The 18,057-nt window shown below is 54.3% G+C and overlaps 1 protein-coding gene and 1 pseudogene across 1 annotated transcript in view; both read right to left on the bottom strand.

The window, feature by feature from the left end:
* Positions 1-18,057, bottom strand: part of LOC125906696 (uncharacterized) — a 189,944-nt gene that overhangs the window by 165,605 nt on the left and 6,282 nt on the right. The gene's annotated exons all lie outside the window — the stretch shown is intronic.
* LOC125906665 (uncharacterized) lies at positions 11,731-15,210 on the bottom strand (annotated as a pseudogene).

Raw genomic sequence — 18,057 nt, forward strand, 5'->3', positions numbered from 1 at the left:
AACAGGGGCAGGCAGGTTATCTGGAGCCGACCGATCCGAAGGTTTACGAGAGGATCCAGTCGTTCTCGCAGGAATGAACACCGATGAAGACGATGACGGAATCGACGAGGTTGATTGAAGAGCAGGAAGCACGGAAGTAGGCTCGGAACAGGTGTCACTCAGTGGATGAGAGAGAGCCGAAGGCAGAGAAGCACTCTGAGAAGGCATGCTGGCCAAGCGTGGTGTACTCAGAGAGCCGAAGTTAGATGGATCGTTTACGGGAGCATCCAATCGGGCGACGATAGATTTAACGGTATTAGTGTTGCTTGCACTATCGATATTTTTGGCCGACTCATCTGTAAGCGTGTCGTTCACTGACACTACAGGGAGATGACGATTTTGGTAATCGATGAACTCACGGAACACGAGAGATGGAGGCCAAGTAGCAGGAGAGAGAGCTTCATCGCGCTTGCTGGAAGGTACACCGACCTTAAACGATACGAATGACATCGTTTCGACGTTGGCGCCAAGTTTTACGAGACGACGCACCACAACGTCCGATGGAGCAAGCGCAAGTCGATTTGTAACCATGGTAATGACATGCTTATCCGTTACAGATGTGTCGAAGCGCGACATAAAAATCCACGACAATGACTGTGGCCTTGGAGCCACAAATACTGGATCATATGTACTCCCCGATCCCGTTCCTTGTAGCATCACAGGCGCAGGAGGCACTGCCGGCCAGGGAGCCGGAGGGAGGTGACGAGATGGTAGATCGAGGGGTAGTGATGTTCGGAGAGGGCACCATGCGTCTCTCTTACGATATGCAGAATCAAACGAGGCACTCTCACTAAATAGATCCTGCTTAAGACGGTGAAGCAGATCCGCTCTTAACGAGTTAATGGCGTTTCCTAGAGACGAGAAAATGCCATCCATTGAATTGACCAAGGCGGCCTCAATCTCGGGAAACAATACAGGCTTTTCCAATTTTCGTAAGGCGTCACATTGTTTGCACAGCCAGCACAGGCCACAATCTGCCAACAATTCACTTAACGTGGATTTCGAGACACCGGCACAGTGAGCATGGAACAAACGGCCACACACCCCCGAACACGACAAGTGTACTGGATCACCATTTGGATTGATTGCCGTAGAGCAAATTGCACAGATAGTCATTATGATAACACTGTTACACTGGAAAGCAGGCACACAACGAGTGATATCGCAAAGCAAATGTGTGCAAAAGTCACAAGCGATAAAATTTTGCCAGCCACAGGGCGATTAATCAAGCCGCGTTAAAACACTGGAATAAGCAGGAGCGATCAAAACCACGTCTGTGCGTCACCAAACGGAGAGAGTGAGTGAGTTTTCGTTTCTTTCCAGCTTTCTTTTTCTCTTCTCTCCTCTATTATCAGCTTTCTGCTATCTCTTTCTCCCTTTTCTTGTTTTCTCTATCAAAATTTCGTTTCAGGAGAACTGCCTTACGTGCTTGGAGTAGTGACCAACGACGCAGACCCCCCGTTGCCCACCCGAAGTGTGGGCGATAGGACCAAAGTGACCGCGTCGCACCACGGAAAGCAGCGTAATAAGCAGAATCTGCAGACCAGATCACCGCAGAAGATGCGTCGTGACCCAGGGTGCAACCGCACACACGACTCCGCATGAAGTAATACGCACCACAAGCGTACCGGCCGAGTTGGGTGAGTCGGAGAGGGGGATGGAATATGCTCACTCTTCGTTGACAAAAAAAAGGTAGCCAAATGCCTCGTCATCTAATTAGTGACGCGCATTAATGGATTAACGAGATTCCCTCTGTCCCTATCTACTATCTAGCAAAACCACAGCCAAGGGAACGGGCATGGATGCACTAACGGGGAAAGAAGACCCTGTTGAGCTAGACTCTAGTCTGGTATTGTAACGCGATATAGGAGGTGCAGCATAGGTGGGAGGGCTTCCTTGTGGAGCTCGGCTCTGAGATACCACCACTCTTACTGTTGCCTTACTTACATGATTGGGTGGAACAAGCGCGGGCCCCAGGTCCGGATCGTGCGCGCACCTCCGCCGGGCACATTGGGCAAACGCCTGTATAAAAATCGAAAAACCAACTTCATCGCAGGTTAACACCATAATCATTTTCTTAAAATAGATACTTAAACTTAGTTGAAACCAAAATATTTCACGTTTTTATCTTAAACTTACTGGGATATAGGCCATCAAAGTGTAAACTTTGTGTTTTTTGTCCCAAATTTGAGCAATTATTCGACCGAACATAAACCATCATATTTTTGTATATGATGGTTAGATTTTGATAATTAATGTGTTGTTGAAAAGGTTTTTTGTCATACTTTGATGTTATGTCAGAATATTTGGCAAAAACTTGTTTTTAAAGTTCATAAATGATTGAAAATCAAACATCACTGCCGAGTTTTTGGATATTTTCATTTTGGAGAGCAAAATTTTTTATGATTCGACTCGATTTCACTCGTGAGTCGCATATCAAAGGAAAGATCAACATTTTTCCTACGTATTGACGTTGAAGTTAGCTGCGACCATCCGCGACCCCGAAAATTATTGAATTTTTTCTTGAAAATAGCACGAGCGATTTTGACGTCTTGTTGTATGAGCCATACACCGCAAGTATCGAACTACCTGTCATAAACGAGCATTTGAAACAAACAGGCATAAGAAACAAAGCTGAACAGAGAAAAACAGTTTAAAAAAGGTCGTAAGATATGAATCATCTCTTTTCAAAACTAACCATGAAACACTCGGCTGTTTTAGCGCGTAGCACTTAAAAAATCGTTTTTAGTAAGGAACTTACTCCGCCTTTGTTTAAATTCTTAACAATAATTGTTGATGCTGTTAAGTACTACACAATAATGAAATGTTGTGAGCGATAATTATTGAGGTTTTTTTGCTGTCTTGACGATTTTAGTATAGGACTGCCCTGTTTAGTAAGAGCAATGGTATTGAATGAAGAAAAACTGCAATAGCACGAGGAATTGATTTTCATCCCGGCGTTTGTATAGCCGTTGCCCACTGTGCCGGGGGGCTGTGGCGGCGGTTCGCCTGCGCGCGCCCAATGCACCGTGTTTCTCGCTCAGCGTCCAGTGTGTCGCTGGGTGGTGCCGCCGGGGAGACTGCATCGTAGCATCGTCGTGTGTAGCGTGTTACCCGCTTGTCCGACCATGACCCGTGGCCCACAAGGGTACAAGCTTGCGTACGTCGGTGCATTCGTGGTGCGCTGCTTCTGCGCGGTCGATCGTTTATGATGTCACGTTTGCCCCCGGTTCCGCGCGCCGCCCGGCTCGAAGACTCCTGGACAGGTCCTTTCGGTCCACGTCATGGACAGTGCAAGGTGCGGAGTTTGACTGGGGCGGTACATCTCCAAAACGATAACGGAGGTGTCCAAAGGTCAGCTCAGTGTGGACAGAAACCACACGCTAAGCATAAGGACAAAAGCTGGCTTGATCCCAACGTTCAGTACACTTCGGGACAGCGAATGCTTGGCCTTACGATCCTTTTGGTTATAACGAGTTTTTAGCAAGAGGTGTCAGAAAAGCTACCATAGGGATAAATGGCATTTTTTTTCAAAACGAGTTTCTTTTTTTGTGTAAATTCGAGAACCCTCCCTCACCCCTACGTTTATGCCCGCGAGGGCCATCCCATCCTCGTCGTCAATTTTTGACATCTATACGTATCGACGGACTGGACTAGACTGACCTACTTTATTACAAATACGAGTTACACTTTAAACTCACATATACTAATACATATTACTCTTAAACTAAAACCTCATGCATTCACTACACCCTGAAGGGGGTTTCTAGGCTTCAGTTCCTGGTCTTCTACCGTGCATAACGCACCTTCCATGCTTTATTTTTTATTTTGAGTTCAGAAGAAAAACTAAACCGCTAATTTCCCTCGAAAAGGGCACTTCTTCACGCTTTTAGCGTAGCTGTATTGACGTGTGCGTAAAACGCCTAGCGGGAGGCAACTTCCGCCTCGACCGCTGCGGCTTCTTCCGCAGCACTCAGGCCACCGTCCGTGGCTTCGTTATCTCGTTAATAAGCGCGGCTGCGCCTTCTAGACGGTCCAGCTGCGATATCCGCTCTTCCTCGGCCGTCTGAGTCGTCGTCGCTGCTGCTGCTGCTGCTGGAGGATGCTGAACTGCTCTACCCGTACAGGCGTCTCGCGTCCTGTATCGCTTGACGCCTTCTCGCTCTGAACCGCGCCTGCCGCAACCGAAGATCTGTACGGCGTGCCGCAGTTCTGGGCGATGGTGGTGGAGATGGAAGACGTCCTGCTCGCTGCAACTCTCGTTGCCGTGCCCTGGCTGCTCGGCGGCTCGCGTGCTCGACGGATCTCCGCACGCCGTGCCTCCAGATCGGTAACATCTTCGACGTGCTGCTCGTCGTCCAAGGTTTGCTGAAGGTGAGCCGTAATCCGCTTAGCAGCTTCGCAGGTACGGCTCCAGCTCTCGGCATCGCGCAACAAGTGCTGCTGGAGGTTTTCCGGACGGACCGGGTCCGTACTTCCCGCGCCGAGTAGCTGCTGACGGACTTCAGCAAACCTCGAACACTCGAACACCGCGTGCTCCGCGGTATCAGGGACGCCGCTGCACCGCTGACAGTCAGGGGACGATGTGAAGCCATTGCGACACAGGTAGTCCCGGAAGAAGCCATGTTCTGAGAGTATCTGGCACAAACGGAACGACACATCTCCATGTTTCCTGGACTGCCAGCTGCCTATGTTGGGTAGTACACGGTGCGCCCAACGCGTGTACCGGCTGGTGTCGGCTTCCGCATCCCACTGTTGCTGCCATTGCTCGATCGTGGCCTGTCGCTCCTGCTTCCGGATGTTCGCCCTCGTGTCGGTGCGGTTGACGGCACTTAGTCACTGGTAGACCCGGGCGTCCTCATCCACCAGCAGGCAGATGGGGGTCAGACCAGCCAGGAGGGTGGCAGTCTCGTACCTCACGGTACGGAATGCTCGTGCCACCCTCAGTGCCATCTTTCGCTGGACACGCTCCAGTAGGCGACCAGGCTCTCATTTCTGCAGCTCCTTACTCCATACCGGTGCTGCATAACGCATAACAGACTCGTACACCGAAGCTAGCAGCTTCGCTTTCGATGCCCTTGGTCCGCTATGGTTTCGCAGAAGTCTGGATGTGGCGTCGGCGATCTTCTCAGCCCTCTCGGTGACCTCCTTGACGTGTGGCAGCCACGACAACTTGTCCTGGAGGGTCACGCCGAGATAGCGGATCGAGCGGGACGAGGTGACGTCCACGTCGCCTACTCGGACGGTGATCCGCGTCGGGGCTTTGGTGCTGGAAATGACCACCATTTCCGTTTTCGCCGGCGTTAACTCGAGATGGTGTCGAGCCATCCATTCCATCACTGTTGATATCGCCTGTTTCGCAGCAGCTTTCACGTTGTCTGGGATTGTGACTGGGACCTGCAGCACCAGGTCGTCGGCATACCCCAGGATCTCCGCATCGGACGGCAGGGCGATGTCCAACACACCGTCGTACATCGTGTTCCACAGGGTGGGGCCCAAGATAGACCTCTGTTTAACCCCTGCCGTGACGGACCGCACTACCGGGCCATCAGAGGTTTCATACACCAGCTCCCGGTCCTGGAAATAGTTGTGTATGATGTGTTGGAGGCCGGCGGGAACACCTTTCGCCTGCAGCGCAGTGGCGATGGCCTGCCAACTGGCTGTGTTAAACGCGTTCCTTACGTCTAGCGCAGTAACTAGGAGGAACCGTTTGTCGCGTCGGTTCGTGCGACCGAACGACATCGCACGCTGGCCGGCCTCAACAACCCTCTGAATAGCACCGATGGTCGAGCGCCCTCTGCGGTAACCATACTGCCGGTCCGACAGTCGCGGTGAATCTGGATCTTCCAGGAACTCGTGCAGCCTGTTCAGGATCAAGCGCTCAAGCACCTTGCCCAGTGCATCCTACATGCACAGGGGCCGGTACGAGCTGCTCTCTCCGGGGGGTTTTCCTGGCTTCGGGATGAGTACAAGGCGCTGCCTCTTGCACGCTGCAGGAAACGTGCCGTTAACGAGGCAGTCCTGGTACAGCGCTGTGAAAACCCCCGTGTGCTGCAAGATGGCTGCTTTCACCACCGCGTTCGGGATACCGTCGAGTCCCGGGGCCTTTTTGTTGGCCATGCGGCGCGCGATGAACTGGAGTTCCTGGTCCGTCACTGCTGTAACCGCTCCTGACTGCTCCTCTCCCTCGATGGTAGCCGCTTCTGGCCAGACGAGGGGCGGGTACTGGGGGAAGAGATCGGACACGATGTGTTCGAGCCTGTCCCGCTCTGTCTCGGGTGGCGTCCGTCCACCACGGAGGTGGGATAGAACGACGAGATATCCGGCTCCAAACACATTCTCCTCGGCGATATCGATCAGCTCCTGGAACGAGTTCCTCTTGCTGGCCTTTATCGCCTTCCCCAGCTCCGCCCTCGCTGTGCGATGTTCCGCTGCGACAATGCTCCGCTCTTGAAGACCGCTGGTCTGCCGCATCCGATCGCGGGCGCGATCGCAGTTCTCTCGCAGCAGCCTGAGCAGCGGCGTCCACCAGAACAGGTCACGATGGGGGTCACTATGCGACGTTGTAACCCGCTGCATCGTTTTGTCACACGCGGCGAGCATGATCTCGTGACTGACCGCCCGTTCTGAGAACCGCTCGTCAAGCAGCGTGGACAGGAAGGCTCGCTGCGAGAACTGCGTCGCCTTATACCGCCGATCCGCGTGTCGAATGCGCCCCTGATGTCTCATCCGTGGTGATGAGGGCTCGTTTACGACAGGAACTGTGGTGCCAACAGTGTACGTGATGTACCGGTGGTCGGAGTACGAGTAATCACCGCACACGTTCCCCGTTCCCGGCTGCGCGATGGTTGGTGTCGCAAACGCCACGTCAACGATACTCGCTGTTGCCGCTCCGTTGCCGTCGAAGGTGCTCGTCGTGCCCTGATTTAGCACAACCAGGTCTAGCTGCTGGATGGCACTGAGCAGCTCTTCTCCCTTCTCGCTGTTACGCTCGCTTCCCCATTCCACATGCCAGGCGTTGAAGTCACCGGCAATGACGACTTGTGAATGGGTAAGCGTTTCGAGCTGTACTGCTTCAATGAAGCGCTCGAACTCGTCGGTGGGCTGACGAGGTGGAGCGTAACAGCTGAGGAAAGTGGTGCCGCCTATCTCGGCAGCGACGAGTCCCGGTGTGTTGCTGCACCAAATCCTCTGGAGAGGAAGAGACCCAGTTGCGACGATGGCAACCTTCTTCGAACAGTCGAAGGCCCATCTACCGTTGTTGGCAGGCGGTCGATACAGCTCCAACAGCAGCAGCACGTCCACTTTCTTTTCTCGGGCAGTTTGGAGGGCAATGTCCTGGGCCCTCTCTCCTCTGCCCAAGTTCACCTGCATTACTCGCAGTTGTGGGGTCATTGCAAGGCCGACCGGGCGCAGTCGGGGTGTCCAATTGTGTGTGGACCACCGCACTTGAGGCACTTCGTCGAAGAAGTGCAGTCCTTTGCCATGTGCCCCACAACGCCGCAGCGTATGCACATGTTCTGCCGGTCGTCGGGTGAACGGCAGTCATGGGCCCAATGACCCAGCTCGAGGCAGCGATAGGAGCGCACACGCTCTCGAGGAGTCGGTGGCGCGGCTCTGACTTTGCTTACGCAAAAGCCCAGCTTGATTTTGGTGCCCTCCAGCTCCTTCGCGAACTTCGCGGGCAGTCGCACATACGCACGTTGGGTGCCGTCGGTCATCTTGGTCAAAGTGATTGAGACGATGCCCGCTCCCGACTCGAACTTGCTGTCAAGCAGCGAAGTTAGGTCCTCTTCTCGCGCTACCGGGTCAACGTCATGCACGATGACTGACGCCATTTCCGTGACGTGCCGGCACACTCCAGCACTGCCCACGATGGCACGAACCTGCTGCAGCATATACTGTGCGTTCGCCTTGCGACTCAGTGTAAGACGCAACAACGCCTTGCTGGTAAGGCGACCCAGGACGACGTGGTCCTTGAGCGGCTTGTACCGCTCGTCAGTCCTGACTGCCGTTTGCACAAGCAGCAGAAGGCTCTCCCAGTCTTGGTCTTCGTTGGGCGAAACCTCAATGAGCTCGGGCTTGGCCGGCTTCCCTGCTGTGATCGCTGCTGCTGAGGTCGCTGCTGCTGTTGACGCTGTTGCTGCGGACGCTGTTGCTGTTGCTGGTGCGGCTGCTGCTGCTGCTGCTGCTGCGGGCGCTGCTGCTGCTGTCGCTGCTGCCGGAGCTGTGGTGGAACAAAGCGTTCACCTTGCTGCTGTTGCTGCTGCTGCTGCTGCTGCGGTTGACGATGCCGCTGGGACGGGCGGCCTCTTACCACCGTTGTCCAAAGCTGCTGCTGCGGCTGCTGCTGCTGTTGTTGCTGCGGCTGCTGCTGACGCTGCTGCTGACAATGCTGCTGCTGCTGGCGTTGCTGCTGCTGCTGCTGCTGCTGCTGCTGCTGCTGCTGCTGCTGCTGCTGTTGCTGCTGCCGTTCCCGCTCTCGCCGCCTCAGCCGTTGCTGGCGCTTCCGGGCCGTCTCCCGGTTTCCACCTTGTCCCGACGACTGCTGCAGGGTTGCGTTCGCTGCAGTCTGCAGCTCAAGCACCGAACGAGTGCCCGTGAGCAGCAACTCGTTCTCGCGACGAAGTGCCGGGTTTTCCTCGCGGCAAAGTCGCAGCTCCTCCAGCGTCGCCGTTAGCTGGGCGCCGATGCTTTGGAGCTGTGCCATCAGCAAGGCACAACTTCCCGCGTCGATGGGCCCAGCAACAACCACGTTGCCCGGGACAGGAGATGCCGTTGGTGTTGGCTGTGCTGCTGCTGGTGGCTACAAGTCCATGGCCGCCTCCGCTGCCTCACACTCCAACGTGGGCTCCGGCATCGCGATGATGGTGCTATTCAGCTCGTCGTCATCGCTGGAGTAGCACAACTCCATCATCGGCGTTGCCGGGCGCTCAATCGCCAATGGCTGCGTCGCCACTACCGACCTTTTTCTGGACCGCAGCTGGTACGGCGCACTCACTTGCAAGGGTTGGGCCTCGTCACCCATCCCCTGCGTTTTGTTTCACTTTCCCGTTCGTACGCGCACCTCTTAATACGAGGGTATGAACGCAGCCCGTCGCACTCTGCGTTGAACGCGCGATACGAAGCGATGCACTACACTCAAAACTGGCAACACTGCCGCAAGCGTTTTTGACCATGCTGGCCACACTGCTGGGTAGCCGGGCCAAAGCCAATGTCAGCAAACACTTGCCCGATTGGCTCGGGCTACCCGTTCCGGAGTGGTGCACGGTTGAGATTTTGGCCACCTGTCAAAACTGGCCGCCCTGGAAAGGCCAAAAATGGCCACGATGGCAACACAGGCAGATAGCCGGGGCGATGCTGATTCCAGCGAGCACTTGCTCGTCCGGATCCGACAAGTGGTTCCGGAGATAGACCAGTTTTAATTTTGACAGGTGGCGCCCTCTAGTACATTGGTGGTGCAGTTAAACGTCCCAAAATTTGAAAAGTGCACTGTTCGCTGTTGCACTGATTTGGACGTCCGGGTAGTCCAGACAAGCCGAATTTCCCCGCGCACCTGTATCACATGTCCACTGAATTTTCCTGATTTTCCCGGAAAAGTTATTCCGGAAAAACACAATTTTTGGTGGAATATCGCTTGTAACTTCTCACACGCTTTTCCGATCCACTATTTTCACACACCGGCGGAATGGTCTTTCACGGCCCCGCCGTTTGACGTTGAAGCGCGTGCACACTCACTTTTTTGTTTTCCCGATTTTCCGGAAAATTTTTGGCATGCGGCCAGAGGACGGCGGCTCCGCGATTTTGCCACAAAAATTTTCCAGATCGGTCAACAATTTCCCGACTTTTTGCACTTTTTGTGTTTGTTCTGTATGCCTGTGACGTCACGCCCCGTACGACCGTTGCTGACGTCACAGTAGATGACCGTTGGTCGCAAAGTGGGTTCATTATACAGGTGGGCTTATCCCGAACAATTTGACAGCCGTGCTGTAGAAAAATGAAAACGAAATGACAGGAGGGGATTCGATCATTTGTTGATGTATGCGTGTGAATTCCAATGGCTGTTTTGGTTGATGTGTCGTAGTGTAGGTGAAAAACTACGTATCACAATCGAATCCCCTCCTGTCATTCGTTCGTCCAATATGGCCTTCCCGCCAAACCTATAAGCCCACCTAGTCCCTATACCCACTTTGGTTGGTCGAGGGGGGGCAGTCGCTGACGTCACAGCCGTTGACCGTTGGTCCAGGGGGGGGGGCAAGATTTCTCGACCAAGCCCGGCCGGCACGTGCCAAGGTCGAACAAGGACAAACTTTTGCACAAACACGTCTGTGCCAACCGTATGTTATGTACACTTTCCTATACGAAAAACTACCACCCGCGATCCTGGTCGTAGTTTTTCACGGATTTTCATAAAACTTTCACTGTTGGACGGAGCTCGTCAGCGCCCGTCTTTTGACGTATTTTTCATGAAGATCCGATCACTTTTCACAACTTTTTAAAGCACTTAAGTATTTTATATAAACACTTTTTGCACTTACGATAACATCGACGGGTTTCGTTTCGCGCGGACACTCGATGCGTCGTTGAGTTTGTCTCGCCAAGACGCTTCTAACAAAACTTCGTTTGCGAAAATCCGTTCACTTTTCGCAAAGTTAGCAAAATTGCCACTCAAGAAGTTCACTAACTTTTTTATACACTTTTCCAAAAAACTGGGTACGCCACTTTGTTCAACTCCTTGGCCCCGACTCAGATATCAATTTTTATTGAAAACGGCCAAGTAGTTTTGCGTGGTGCAACTTCAAAGTTTCCGCCAAAACTTTAGCATTTTTTAAACAATTCACGAATTTTTAGAGTTGCACAACTCGGTGGATTTTGCCCCGATCGGGCCAATCGACACTTAGTTTGAAAGAGCGTGCAAGTTTCTACACTATTCGTGGAAAATGAGGGCAATCTGGCGCCTAGAACTCGATTTCCCAAAGTTATGGAAGTTTTGCACTTTACTTAACTAAGTCATAACTTCAATCCTCTATAACTTTTTTGTTTTCCAACCGATCTGGAAGTCCGACCACTCACCAGAAAGGTATTCTCGCCACGCACACGATGGTGTTGTTTGTGTAACGCTCACTACAACACTTTTTGAAATATTTTGAGAAAACACTTAAAAAAGTTGTATAACTCTTAATATATTTTCCACTTTTTCACTAAACCGATATGGGTATCGATCAATAGGTTTTATCGTTCCGCACCATTTAAAACTTTGATCGGGCGAATCCGACAATTTTTCACCAAGTTATTGCGGAAAAACCGCGTGCACAGTCACTTTTTTATTTATCAACTTTTTTGAAAAATTTTTTGCACACGGCCAGGGGACGGCGGCTCCGCGACTTATCAATAAAATTTTTTCATAAAGTTTGATAACTTTTCGAATTATTCGACTTTTTCGTTTTTCACCAGATTCGAATTTCACATATACGGTCGATTATGCACACTGCATATATATCGATCACACTTGAGTACGGAGCTCGACGGAAACACGTCCGCTCACGACGACGGCTCGAGCGTTACTACACAGGGATAACTGGTTTTTGTTTTTTTTTTTCAAAACGGGTTTCTTTATTTGTGTAAGTTTTAGAACCCTCCCTCACCCCTACATTTATGCCCGCGAGGGCGTACCCTGAAGGGGGTGTCAAGGCTTCATTGCCTGGTCTTGTTTTATTTTTTATTTTGAGTGCAGAAGAAAAACTAAACCACTAATTTCCCTCGAAAAGGGCACTTATTCACGCTTTTAGCGTAGCTGTATTGACGTGTGCGTAAAACGCCTAGCGGGAGGCAACTTCCGCCTCGACCGCTGCGGCTTCTTCCGCAGCACTCAGGCCACCGTCCGTGGCTTCGTTATCTCGTTAATAAGCGCGGCTGCGCCTTCTAGACGGTCCAGCTGCGATATCCGCTCTTCCTCGGCCGTCTGAGTCGTCGTCGCTGCTGCTGCTGCTGCTGGAGGATGCTGAACTGCTCTACCCGTACAGGCGTCTCGCGTCCTGTATCGCTTGACGCCTTCTCGCTCTGAACCGCGCCTGCCGCAACCGAAGATCTGTACGGCGTGCCGCAGTTCTGGGCGATGGTGGTGGAGATGGAAGACGTCCTGCTCGCTGCAACTCTCGTTGCCGTGCCCTGGCTGCTCGGCGGCTCGCGTGCTCGACGGATCTCCGCACGCCGTTCCTCCAGATCGGTAACATCTTTGACGTGCTGCTCGTCGTCCAAGGTTTGCTGAAGTTGAGCCGTAATCCGCTTAGCAGCTTCGCAGGTACGGCTCCAGCTCTCGGCATTGCGCAACAAGTGCTGCTGGAGGTTTTCCGGACGGACCGGGTCCGTACTTCCCGCGCCGAGTAGCTGCTGACGGACTTCAGCAAACCTCGAACACTCGAACACCGCGTGCTCCGCGGTATCAGGGACGCCGCTGCACCGCTGACAGTCAGGGGACGATGTGAAGCCATTGCGACACAGGTAGTCCCGGAAGAAGCCATGTTCTGAGAGTATCTGGCACAAACGGAACGACACATCTCCATGTTTCCTGGACTGCCAGCTGCCTATGTTGGGTAATACACGGTGCGCCCAACGCGTGTACCGGCTGGTGTCGGCTTCCGCATCCCACTGTTGCTGCCATTGCTCGATCGTGGCCTGTCGCTCCTGCTTCCGGATGTTCGCCCTCGTGTCGGTGCGGTTGACGGCACTTAGTCGCTGGTAGACCCGGGCGTCCTCATCCACCAGCAGGCAGATGGGGGTCAGACCAGCCAGGAGGGTGGCAGTCTCGTACCTCACGGTACGGAATGCTCGTGCCACCCTCAGTGCCATCTTTCGCTGGACACGCTCCAGCAGGCGACCAGGCTCTCGTTTCTGCAGCTCTTTACTCCATACCGGTGCTGCATAACGCATAACGGACTCGGACACCGAAGCTAGCAGCTTCGCTTTCGATGCCCTTGGTCCGCTATGGTTTCGCAGCAGTCTGGATGTGGCGTCGGCGATCTTCCCAGCCCTCTCGGTGACCTTCTTGACGTGCGGCAGCCGCGACAACTTGTCCTGGAGGGTCACGCCGAGATAGCGGATCGAGCGGGACGAGGTGACGTCCACGTCGCCTACTCGGACGGTGATCCGCGTCGGGGCTTTGGTGCTGGAAATGACCACCATTTCCGTTTTCGCCGGCGCAAACTCGAGATGGTGTTGAGCCATCCATTCCATCACTGTTGATATCGCCTGTTTCGCAGCAGCTTTCACCTGGTTGTGCCTGTTCCTTACGTCTAGCGCAGCAACTAGGAGGAACCGATTGTCGCGTCGGTTCGTGCGACCGAACGACATCGCACGCTGGCCGGCCTCAACAACCCTCTGAATAGCACCGATGGTCGAGCGCCCTCTGCGGAAAACATACTGCCGGTCCGACAGTCGCGGTGAATCTGGATCTTCCAGGAACTCGTGCAGCCTGTTCAGGATCAAGCGCTCAAGCACCTTGCCCAGTGCATCCAACATGCACAGGGGCCGGTACGAGCTGCTCTCTCCGGGGGGTTTTCCTGGCTTCGGGATGAGTACAAGGCGCTGCCTCTTCCACGCTGCAGGAAACGTGCCGTTAACGAGGCAGTCCTGGTACAGCGCTGTGAAAACCCCCGTGTGCTGCAAGATGGCTGCTTTCACCACCGCGTTCGGGATACCGTCGAGTCCCGGGGCCTTTTTGTTGGCCATGCGGCGCGCGATGAACTGGAGTTCCTGGTCCGTCACTGCTGTAACCGCTCCTGACTGCTCCTCTCCCTCGATGGTAGCCGCTTCTGGCCAGACGAGGGGCGGGTACTGGGGGTAGAGATCGGACACGATGTGTTCGAGCCTGTCCCGCTCTGTCTCGGGTGGCGTCCGTCCACCACGGAGGTGGGACAGAACGACGAGATATCCGGCTCCAAACACATTCTCCTCGGCGATATCGATCAGCTCCTGGAACGAGTTCCTCTTGCTGGCCTTTATCGCCTTCCCCAGCTCCGCCCTCGCTGTGCGATGTTCCGCTGCGGCAATGCTCCGCTCTTGAAGATCGCTGGTCTGCCGCATCCGATCGCGGGCGCGATCGCAGTTCTCTCGCAGCAGCCTGAGCAGCGGCGTCCACCAGAACAGGTCACGATGGGGGTCACTATGCGACGTTGTAACCCGCTGCATCGTTTTGTCACACGTGGCGAGCATGATCTCAACCATGCGTTCGTGACTGACCGCCCGTTCTGAGAACCGCGCTCGGAAGGCTCGCTGCGAGAACTGCGTCGCTTTATACCGCCGATCCGCGTGTCGAATGCGCCCCTGATGTCTCATCCGTGGTGATGAGGGCTCGTTTACGACGGGAACTATGGTGCCAACAGTGTACGTGATGTACCGGTGGTCGGAGTACGAGTAATCACCGCACACGTTCCACGTTCCCGGCTGCGCGATGGTTGGTGTCGCAAACGCCACGTCAACGATACTCGCTGTTGCCGCTCCGTTGCCGTCGAAGGTGCTCGTCGTGCCCTGATTAAGCACAACCAGGTCTAGCTGCTGGATGGCACTGAGCAGCTCTTCTCCCTTCTCGCTGTTACGCTCGCTTCCCCATTCCACATGCCAGGCGTTGAAGTCGCCGGCAATGACGACTTGTGAATGGGTAAGCGTCTCGAGCTGTACTGATTCAATGAAGCGCTCGAACTCGTCGGTGGGCTGACGAGGTGGAGCGTAACAGCTGAGGAAAGTGGTGCCGCCTATCTCGGCAGCGACGAGTCCCGGTGTGTTGCTGCACCAAATCCTCTGGAGAGGAAGAGACCCAGTTGCGACGATGGCAACCTTCTTCGAACAGTCGAAGGCCTATCGACCGTTGTTGGTAGGCGGTCGATACAGCTCCAACAGCAGCAGCACGTCCACTTTCTTCTCTCGGGCAGTTTGGAGGGCAATGTCCTGAGCCCTCTCTCCTCTGCCCAAGTTCACTTGCATTACTCGCAGTTGTGGGGTCATTGCAAGGCCGACCGGGCGCAGTCGGGGTGTCCAATTGTGTGTGGACCACCGCACTTGAGGCACTTTGGCTGAGAAGTGCATACCTTTGCCATGTGCCCCACAACGCCGCAGCGTATGCACATGTTCTGCCGATCGTCGGGTGAACGGCAATCATGGGCCCGATGACCCAGCTCGAGACAGCGATACCAGCGCACACGCTCTCGAGGGGTCGGTGACGCGACTCTGACTTTACTGACGCAAAAGCCCAACTTTATCTTGGTGCCGTCGAGTTCACTCACAAACATTGCAGGCAATCGCACGTACGCACGCTGTGTACCATCGGCCATCTTTGTCATTGTGGTCGACACAATTCCCGCTCCCGACTCGAACTTGCTGTCAATCAGCGAAGTGAGATCGTCCTCTCGGGCTAGCGGGTCGACGTCATGAATGACCAGTGACGCCATTTCCGTGACGTGCCGACACACTCCAGCACTGCCCACGATGGCACGGACCTGCTGCAGCATTCGCCTTGCGGCTGAGCGTGAGTCGCAGCAACGCCTTACTGGTGCGGCGGCCCAGGACGACGTGGTCCTTAAGCGGCTTGTAGCGCTCGTCAGTCCTAACTGCCGTTTGCACAAGCAGCAGAAGGCTCTCCCAATCCTGACCTTCATTGGGTGATACCTCGATAAGCTCGGGCTTGGCCGGCTTTCGCTGCTGTGATCGCTGCTGCTGAGGTCACTGTTGCTGCGGTCGCTGTTGCTGCGGACGCTGTTGCTGTTGCTGCTGCGGCTGCTGCTGCTGTCGTTGCTGCCGGAGCTGTGGTGGGACATAGCGCTCACCTTGCTGCTGCTGCTGCTGTTGCTGCTGCTGCTGCTGCTGCCTGGGGCGCTGCTGCTGCTGTCACTGCTGCCGGAGCTGTGGTGGAACATAGCGTTCACCTTGCTGCTGTTGCTGCTGCTGCTGCTGCTGCGGTTGACGATGCCGCTGGGACGGGCGGCCTCTTACCACCGTTGTCCAAAGCTGCTGCTGCGGCTGCTGCAGCTGTTGTTGCTGCGGCTGCTGCTGACGCTGCTGCTGACACTGCTGCTGCTGCTGGCGTTGCTGCTGCTGCTGCTGCTGCTGCTGCTGCTGCTGCTGCTGCTGCTGCTGTTGCTGCTGCCGTTCCCGCTCTCGCCGCCTCAGCCGTTGCTGGCGCTTCCGGGACGTCTCCCGGTTTCCACCTTGTCCCGACGACTGCTGCAGGGTTGCGTTCGCTGCAGTCTGCAGCTCGAGCACCGAACGAGTGCCCGTGAGCAGCAACTCATTCTCGCGACGAAGTGCCGGGTTTTCCTCGCGGCAAAGTCGCAGCTCCTCCAGCGCCGTCGTTAGCTGGGCGCCGATGTTTTGAAGCTGTGCCATCAGTAGGGCGCAACTTCCCGCGTCTATGGGCCTAGCAACTACCATGTTGCCCGGGACAGGGGATGCCGTTGGTGTTGGCTGTGCTGCTGCTGGTGGCTCCAAGTCCATGGCCGCCTCCGCTGCCTCACACTCCGACGCGGGTTCTGGCATCGCGATGATGGTGCTGTTCAGCTCATCGTCGTCGCTTGAGTAGCACAGCTCCATCATCGGTGTGGCCGGGCGCTCAATCGCCAATGGCTGCATCACAACCACTGACCCTTTCCTGGGCCACAGCTGGTACGGCGCACTCACTTGCTGGGGTTGGGCCTCGTCACTCATCCCCTGCCTTGTTATTGCTCACACCTGCTTTGGCAAGTTGCATTGGGGGTCGAAATAACCCTGGGGGTCGAAATGACCCCGGGGGTCGAATGATCCAGGGTGTCGGGATGACCCCTGGGATGCTTCGCCGCCTAGCTGGTGTTCTGCTACCCGTTTCTGTCGATTTCCGCTTCAACTCTGCCGTTAATGTGAAGAAGGTCGAATTTAAGCCCCCCTGGTGGGCGGAGGGGAGGGGGAGGGGGTGGGGTAAAATTCGGGATGGTGCGTCTCACGCGTGGGGAATTATTCCGATCCAGTCCCGAATTTCCCCGGTGCGTTTATACGTCCAAACAGCTCGAACCCCGAATTCCACCCTTTTTGGACCTCTTTTTGACTTGCCACTTCAAAAATTTTTCACCGGGAGGGGGGAGGGTGGGAGTGGGGAAAATAATTTTCCCGGACTGCGGGGGTCCAACTTTACCGCCCTGCCGAAAGCCAGAATTTTCGGGCGATCTCGACCTTATCTGACGCTTATCGGGCGCCCTACTCTATTCTAGCCCCAGGGGGGAGCGGTGGGAGGGGGAGAGGGGGGGGGGGAAATAATTTTCCCGTGATCAGGGACACGTCCTCTACCACCCCTAAGAATTTCATAATTTTCCGCCGCTAACAGTTTTTCGGCCAACCGTCACTCGGCCGAAAATTTAAAAATTGCTCCTTGGGTAACGGCTGTCACCGCGGGTTTGTCCCTTGGGTAGCAAATGTAACCTGTCACCCGGCTTGTTCCACACTTTAAATTCACTTTTTTCACTGGTTTCTTCATCGATTTCGGTTCTGATTTTTGTCACTTAACCTTAAGCGTCATTGCGCGCACCTTCCAAGACACATCCGGCACAGATCCGTGCGTTTTTCACTCCGATATAAACGTTCAAAGTCCCCCATACAAATTGTATGGGGATATAAACACCCACTTTTATGCACTTAAAACTTCACAAAACGTCTCGAAAACACTTTTAATCGCTTTAGATGCATTATCCAAAATCAAGTGTTTCCGGCGCCTGAAACACAAATTTTTGCGCACTTTTTTAACACCCAGAAATTTGGTGCTACCGGGGGGGGCAAATGTATACACAAAACACGATTTTTCAATTTCGCAAAAATTCACCGAATTTCGATTGAATAACACTATTACAGGGATAACTGGCTTTTTTTTTAAGTATTCGGGTTGTTTATTCAGTTCATTTCATTTTACTGTCTAGACCCAACCCTCACCTAAGCCACACTTTTGCCCCGCGAAGGGTCTAAAGGGGGTTTTTCTGCTCTTTCGAGCGGCCTACATCCGTGCAA

The sequence above is a fragment of the Anopheles coluzzii genome, chromosome X (genome assembly GCF_943734685.1).
Source record: "Anopheles coluzzii chromosome X, AcolN3, whole genome shotgun sequence".
NCBI classification, from domain to species: Eukaryota; Metazoa; Arthropoda; class Insecta; order Diptera; family Culicidae; genus Anopheles; species Anopheles coluzzii.